An 8,593-nucleotide genomic window follows, 5' to 3' on the forward strand; every position below is an offset into this window, starting at 1 on the left:
AAAAAAAAAAAAAAAAAAAAAAATCACCTAAAAATGAAAATGTTTCCCTTATTTTGAGGAAAACAAAAACCTACTAACCCAACAAAGAAAATATTTTCTTTAATTGCAGACTATTGAGTCAGTTCGAAAATTTATCAGTGCGCACTCGAAAAGTAGTAGCTACGGATTCTCTCGTCATAAAAAAAATAAATAAATAAAATAAAATAAAATATATATATATATATATTATTTGAAAAGAAAAAAATTAAGCATATTTTCAAAAGTTGAAAAATATTTTCAATGAGAAAAATAGCAATTAATAGTGCAAAATAGGAATTTGAGTAAAAAATTTTGATATTTTCCATGGAAAATAAATCAATAATATATTAAAATATCACATCAAAGGAGAATAATTTTTTTAACGATTTTAACTCCTTACAATTCAATTATTTTAATAATATCTTACTTTTAATTTTTCGATATGTAACAAATACTACATAATTATTGTCATTTATGAAATTTGAGTATTTGATTCTCAATTAATTAACATTCACATTAACCTAGATTCAATGAATTTTTACTTGATGAATCTTAAACATGAATTTAGAGTTATTATAAATGAATTTATTCATATTCATGTATTCAAAAATTTTAATGGGTGTGCAAATTTATTTATTAACAATTAATTTTTATGTATCAAATGTAATATAAAAAGATTGCTCATTTATCGTATTTCATTATTACCAAAATATTGAATCGTAGAAATTGAGTTTTGAGAGTACGATTTGAGTACAATTTTTTTCTCTTAAATTTCTATATTAAATTTTATTTTCTTTAATTCGTTCAAAACTTATTAAATTTTCCAACAAAATTGGTACCAAATATTACATTTACATCACTTATAATATATTTTAAAATAACGTACAATGCACATTCAACTTTAACTAGTGCAATCAAACATACCTAAGAAGCTCCACTAGTCTTTGAAAGTGAAAGAGATTTCCATTCATTTAAATTTAGTAAATGCAATTTTAGTTTAAAAATAATATTCCGTTTTATTTGTGTTGGAATTATAATCTAGTTTTGTATTTTTCATAGTTTCAGTAAATTATGTTTCTTCGGAAATGAAATGAATGGAATAGTGTTTTTTTTTTGAAAAATGAGTTGTTGAAAAATAAGAAGAAAAATTTCGATTTACGTATAATATTATTTTATATAAGATTGTGTAATTAAAAATAAGAGAAAGAAAAATAAAATGTAATGAAATGAAAATTAATGGGGGACAAATGGTAGCTAAACCGCACCGACTCTTTAAGAAATTTTAAACGAGGTGGACCGTTGGGTTTCAGTCAAGTGGTCAAACACGGAAATCCCAACGTGCAATAATCATGAGCATAAAAGCCACTTACAGTTAATTAATGTAGAATAATCACTTTCTTAAAAAGAATGGAAAAAACGCCGACTACAGAAAGTAGCCGCTTCATATTACCAAATAATGATATATCATCATCACATTAAAAAATAGGTAAAGCAAAAGAGCTTTGATCAAACTTTTTGATCGAAATCGAGTTCATAGAATATTTGGCTATGTTGAAAGGAAGTTTTATTACTTAACAAAATAACTTTTAAAATTATATTAAGTAATTTTTTTAATTCGTGTTGACCCTAGCCAAAGAGGTACTTGATCAGCTTCTCTTCCTTGGAATCTTCTGTATAAGATTCGAAGTTGGTGGATCCAATTGCCCTTTGCAAACAAGCAGATGAGAACATAGTGATTCTTTAAGCACAAATCAGTCACTTGTTCGACCATTATTGATCTATTTTTAAAAAATCGAATTAGGATCGATAGTTTGGTTCAAGACAATTTAAATCAAGCATCAAGCATCTTTTGAGGCTAAAACTCCTCTGTTGGTAGAGACGAAAACGTACAATCTTTTCGGTAAGTCGATATTATGAGCCAAACAAACTAAAAAGGCTAGAACTCGACAAGTCAGTGAAGAATGGAAATGGGCTTCTATATCGTTGAAATTCAAGGTTGACCTTAAGATTTTGGAGGCCTCAGATCAATTTCAAATATGAAACCATATATATATAACAAAAAGAATAATTTTTTTGGGGCTCCCACAGAAGTGGGGCCTTAGACGATCGCCTACCCCGCCTATAGTCAGGGTCGGCACCGTTGAAATCAAGTGATAGAATGCATGCTTGGTACTTCTCGAAAGGAAAGGATGCTAATTCTAACTCTGAAATTGAGGAAAATACAATTGATGCTAATAAAGAAAATCGTGTAGTTCATGCGCGTTTGGATGGAGCTTATGGAACTTTCTTGTAAGCCCACAAAGCCATCTAAACATACCACTCGTCTTTAGAGATAATTGAAAACACAATCAAATTGTAAGAATATTTCTTGATCGTATGTGGTGCCAATACTGAAGGTTTCAATCAAAATTAACATCCTATTTGAAATGTTCGTTAGTGAGCTGGGAATTGTTGAGTATTCAACCAACAAGAATGTCCCTAATTATTGGCTTGGCGAACAGAGCTAATTTAATTCTTTTTTTTTTTTTTATGTTTTTCCACATGCACTGAAAGTGAGGACATAAAGATTATAAGAATGTAAAGCCAGCAATAGGAAACATGTAGGCTTCAAAAAAGACCCAATAATTTAAGCTAAAGAACACATTATTGTATTAGAAGTATAAGATATAATAATGAAAAGCAGAACTAAAGAAGGCAAAACCTATACCTCACAACTCATGAATATGGATTGCTTTGGTGGGGGCTTTTGGTTTGTAAAAGCAAAAACTTATCAATCAAATGATGTGAAAAAGGATGTGTCATGTGCATGCAACCTGAAAGTAGGAGTTTTTAGGCAAGCTTAATGAGTGAATCCATTTTCACTTTTTGAGCAATTTGGACCACTCCCAATGAAATTTTACTAGCTCGTCTGCCTACCATCATAACTCCGGCTTTCGAAACAAGATTTGTTCAAATTGGCTAGGCGACCTACCTTGATACCATCGTTCGATTTTGAAATAGATTTGAAAAATTTTGCTAGGGTACCTAATCGTATAGTTTGATTTTGGAACAGGGATTCTTTACTTCTACTCGAGAAAGTTTTATATTAAGACTAATTTCAGTAAATGATTTACTGAGAAAATGTATAGTGAAAAAATATTATTTAGTTTATATATGCACAAACGATATTTTGATAAATTAATTTCTCTTGGATTGAATAGTTTTGGGAGTGTGTAAGATCATGAATAGGAACATTTTATCAGCATTTCTTTTCCAATCCATAGAATTAGGGTCAATTGATTTGCTTGGGTGATGATTATAGAGTGTGTGCTAATGAATGAGCTATGTTGCAATATAAGGCTAATATATACACATTCAATATGAGAATTATATGGCAAAATTTTTCATCGATAAATACAACGTGCAGGCCCTTGTAGACACAATTAGTTTTGAGAAAATTACTCTAGAAATTATTTTTAATTTTAAAATTACTATTTTACTGTTACTACTTTTTTAAAAGATATATATACGCATACGAACACGTGCACACACAAACATAAGCAACAAAGGGAGGAGATCTAATGATGGCCCACCTACTGCCAGTGATAACATCGTCGATGGAGCGAATGTCAACAGCATCACGATTGCAGATTTTTAGTGGCTTTGAAGATGATGAATGTTGGAGCAAATCAATATGAGTGGTGGTGGTGGTGGTGGTGGTTTAGCTAGGGTTTGGTTGTAGGCTTCAATTTGTTTCGTGGTGGTGTAGTAATGGGCGTTGGATGGTAGCGGAATATTCCTACGTTGTTTGTGGTGGTGGGAGATGGCAGCCTTGTGGTGTAGATTGATGTCGGTGGTGCGGAAGACTATTTTGATATTGTTTATGATGTGAGAGATTGTGGTGCTGATTGGTGGTAGTCGCGATGATGTTGATTTAGTGGATATGGTGGTGATGGTGATAATAATGATATAGAGTGGCGATAAAGATTTGATAGTGACGATGATGGTGATTTTGGCCTAGGCAATGGTGATATGGTGGAAATATGCAATGACAAAGGTAGTTGAAATAACTTGCGCGAGTCCATGTAACACACAGTGTTACAAGGTGTAGCACTTTTGTTATTAAAAAAGTGAAATAGTGATGTAAATAGTAAATAATAAATAATAAGTTAAAATAGTTTTTTGATTTTATCAAATAAAAAAGTTTAGAGAAATGGTTTGCTTTTTAGGCTATTTGTGGAAATTTCCCATTACTCGTTCAACATCTTTTTGTTTCATGGGCCCGATGAAACCCGATCTCTAGACTGATCATGAAAAATTTTGGTGAAAATTACACTAAAGCAAGTATTTAAATATAAGACTTCAAAAATCAGATAAAAATTAGGTGACAAAATAATATTTTAATAACTATAAATTAATAAATATAACCACATCCACAATTCAATTAAACTCTCAAATCCTAATTTATTATATATATATCTCTTCCTTGTTTCGCTTTATCCCTCTTTCTACCCATCGGTGGTGATCGTCGCGAACCATCACCATCCTTGCACCCAATCTCTTTTTCAATCTGTAACACACAACTTTGACCAATAAAATGGTAGCGACATGCCACAATCTCCTCTACCCTCGCATGGCATCGCACCTCGTGATGTATTGCACTATGATGGCCCACCTACTGCCAGTGATAACATCGTCGATGGAGCGAATGTCAACAGCATCACGATTGCAGATTTTTAGTGGCTTTGAAGATGATGAATGTTGGAGCAAATCAATATGAGTGGTGGTGGTGGTTTAGCTAGGGTTTGGTTGTAGGCTTCAATTTGTTTCGTGGTGGTGTAGTAATGGGCGTTGGATGGTAGCGGAATATTCCTACGTTGTTTGTGGTGGTGGGAGATGGCAGCCTTGTGGTGTAGATTGATGTCGGTGGTGCGGAAGAATATTTTGATATTGTTTATGATGTGACAGACGGTGGTGCAGATTGGTGGTAGTCACGATGATGTTGATTTAGTGGATATGGTGGTGATGGCAATAATAGTGATATTGAGTGGCGATAAAGATTTGATAGTGACGATGATGGTGATTTTGGCCTAGGCAATGGTGATATGGTGGAAATATGCAACGACAAAGGTAGTCGAAATAACTTGCGCGAGTCCATGTAACACACGGTGTTACAAAGTGTAGCACTTTTGTTATTAAAAAAGTGAAATAGTGATGTAAATAATAAATAATAAGTTAAAATAGTTTGTTGATTTTATCAAATAAAAAAGTTTAGAGAAATGGTTTGCTTTTTAGGCTATTTGTGGAAATTTTCCTTTACTCGTTCAACATCTTTTTGTTTCATGGGCCCTGATGAAATCCGATCTCTAGATTGATCACGAAAATTTTTGGTGAAAATTACACTAAAGCAAGTATTTAAATATTAGACTTCAAAAATCAGATACAAAGTTTATTTAGTCAAAAATTAGGTGACAAAATAATATTGTAATAACCATAAATTAATATATAGAACCACATCCACAATTCAATTAAACTCTCAAACCCTAATTTCTCTCTCTCTCTCTCTTCCTTCTTTCGCTTTATCCCTGTTTCTACCCATTGACGGTAATCGTTGCGAACCATCACCATCGTTGCACCCAATCTCTTTTTCAATCTGTAACACAGCAGCTTCGACCAATAAAGTGGTAGCGACATGCTACAATCTCTTCTTTGCCCTCATGTGGCATCGCACCTTGCGATGTATTGCGCCATGCGATTCACCAATTGATCATCAAAGGTGCTATATAACTTCTCTGCACAATCATAGGAACTTGGCGCTTTCCCTAGTAATAGATTACTTAATTTGATAGGGAGAAGGGGAGTGAGGATATAAATAAAAGTAGTAGAGATAGTAGTCAAACAAAGGCAGCGTCACACTATAGTAATTTGAGTGCTTTGTCCAATAAAATATCGAAATTGTGAGGCCATCGCTCAGGTCCCGACTTGGGAGTAGATCGGGTTATGTCTTTGCTCATCGCCATTGCAGCAATGGTGATGCCAGCTGTTGAGAAAAATGTAGGAAAATTTGAAAACTTTATGAACTCCAAGGCACGAAAAAACGTTATCTTTTAAGAGATATTTCTCACCTATCCAACGAAATCACGACTGGGGTATGATAGAAAATCTCTCTCAAGATACAATGGAGGCGTTTGATTCAAATTGTGACTATTTGATCAAACCAAGAAGACACTCGAAAAAGAACTGATGATGCCAAGAGAAAGAAAGAAGAATATTTTTTTAATGTGTTTTGCAAAAGAGAATTTGCCCAGAATTTATAGAAATTGAGGCAACCGTTTGAATAGTTATATCCCTTGAAATAAAGAACACATCTGTTGGAAGTAACAGTCAAAACGAACAAATGCACATATTCAAAGACTTTTGAAGGCAAACACTAGTCGGGGCGGCAAATCATTCGCAAAACAAAAAAATAAATACATGCAAAATGATGAAAAATATCTAACATATCTGAAAATTTAATGAACTCCAAGGCACGAAAAAACGTTATCATTTATTAGATTCATTTTGAACATACCATTACATGAGTAACATTTTCCGACAAATACATTATTCTTAGATACTATAAGGCTATCAGATTCAATTACAAGCTTAAAACCTGCCTTGTTAAAATGATCCCCAGAAATCAGGTTCTTGGTCATTTCAGGCACATGGAGAACTTCTGCCAAAGTCAGATTCTTTCCCGAAATGAATTTCAGTTCAACTGATCCAATTCCAACAACTTTGGTACGAACATTGTTACCCATTTTTACTTCTTTTCCATCTGTGCATTCTTTGTAAGTCTTGAATTGAGATCTGTCATTACTTACATGAATTGTAGCTCCCGTATCTAACTACGGGATCTAGTTTTTGCTGTACAGGGACGATGTTATTGGGATGTAGCTAGTTGTACGGGATGGACTGGTTGATTTGTGACCAAGTATTGGGGGGCGTTTGTGACCAACTGCTTAATTGTGACCTAAAAATTCGATAATTTATGGTTGAGAAATTATATGTGATCAACTAATTTTATAATTTTGTGACCAGCAAATAAGGTATGATTTATATTTTTTATTTGTGACCAATGAAATAAATTATGACCTGTGAATTTTTTGATTTGTGATTGTGAAATAACATGCAATCAATTAATTTAATAATATGTGATCAATAAATAAGTTGTGACCTATAAGTATGTACCAGTGATTATTATTTATATACTTGTGACCTTAATATATTTAATTAATAAAATAATTTTAATTATTTATTTATCATCCAATTTTTGAATTTTGAAAATTAAAACTTGAAAATTGAAGTGGCCCATAGTTAATAAATGCGTGGGAAAATTTCACAAGTAAGAGATTAAGTATACCATATTTCAAAATTAAGAAAACAAGTTTCAAACTTCAAAAATCAGATTTTTATTATATTTTATCTATGATTTAATTAATTAATTAAATAATTTATTAATTAAATATATTTAGGTCACATATTTGTATAATTTGGTCACAAATTAACAATTCAACTAGTCATTTATTATTTTTTGGTCACAAATCAAAAATTTTATATCACAAATTATTATATGATCACAATTCAAAAGTTTTGTAGGTCACAGTTTTTTTGTTGGTCACAAATTAAAAAATTAATTAGTCACGAATTAATTTTTAGTCACGACTTATCAAATTATTGATCACAATTTATTTTTCGGTCACAAATCAAAGAATTTATAGGTCATAGAATATTTTTGGGTGGGTCACGAATCCAAAAATTTTATAGGTCACAGATTTGTTCGAGATTACAAATCAAAATTTAGTAAGTTATAGATCACATCATTGATCACAAATTCAAAAAATTATAGGTCACATAATATTTTTGGGTCACGAATCTAAAAATTTTATAGGTCACAGATTTGTTCGAGATCATAAATCAAAATTTTATAAGTCACAGATCACATTATTACTCACAAATTCAAAAAATTATAGTTCGCAGAATATTTTTGGGTCAGGAATTCAAAAATTTTATAGGTCACAGATTTGTTCGAGGTCACAAATCAAAGAATTTATAGGTCACAGAATATTTTTGGGTCACGAATCCAAAAATTTTATAGGTCACAGATTTGTTCGAGGTCACAAATCAAAGAGTTTATAGGTCACAGAATATTTTTGGGTCACGAATCCAAAAATTTTATAGGTCACAGATTTGTTCGAGGTCACAAATTTTCAGAACTAAAATAATTACTAATTGCAAAAAATTATATATTATAAAATAAACAAGTGCTAGACATAACAATTTTTTTACAAATTTTTGCAGCAGCAAGATCAAACTCTGCCATTCAGTAATCACTGGAAGCACTAGATGATACTTAAAATTCAATTTCCAAATCTAGCTTTCTAACCTAAACCCAAAAAACCAGACAAATATGGACACAGAAAAGAAGAAGAAACAACAATCTAATGACTGTAAGCCAAATCAACATACACCACGACAAATATGGACACAGAAAAGAAGAAGAAACAGCAATCTGATGACTGTAAGCCAAATCAACATACACCACCACCGGGGCGTA

The sequence above is a fragment of the Olea europaea genome, unplaced genomic scaffold, assembly GCF_002742605.1.
Source record: "Olea europaea var. sylvestris unplaced genomic scaffold, O_europaea_v1 scaffold402, whole genome shotgun sequence".
NCBI lineage: Eukaryota > Viridiplantae > Streptophyta > Magnoliopsida > Lamiales > Oleaceae > Olea > Olea europaea.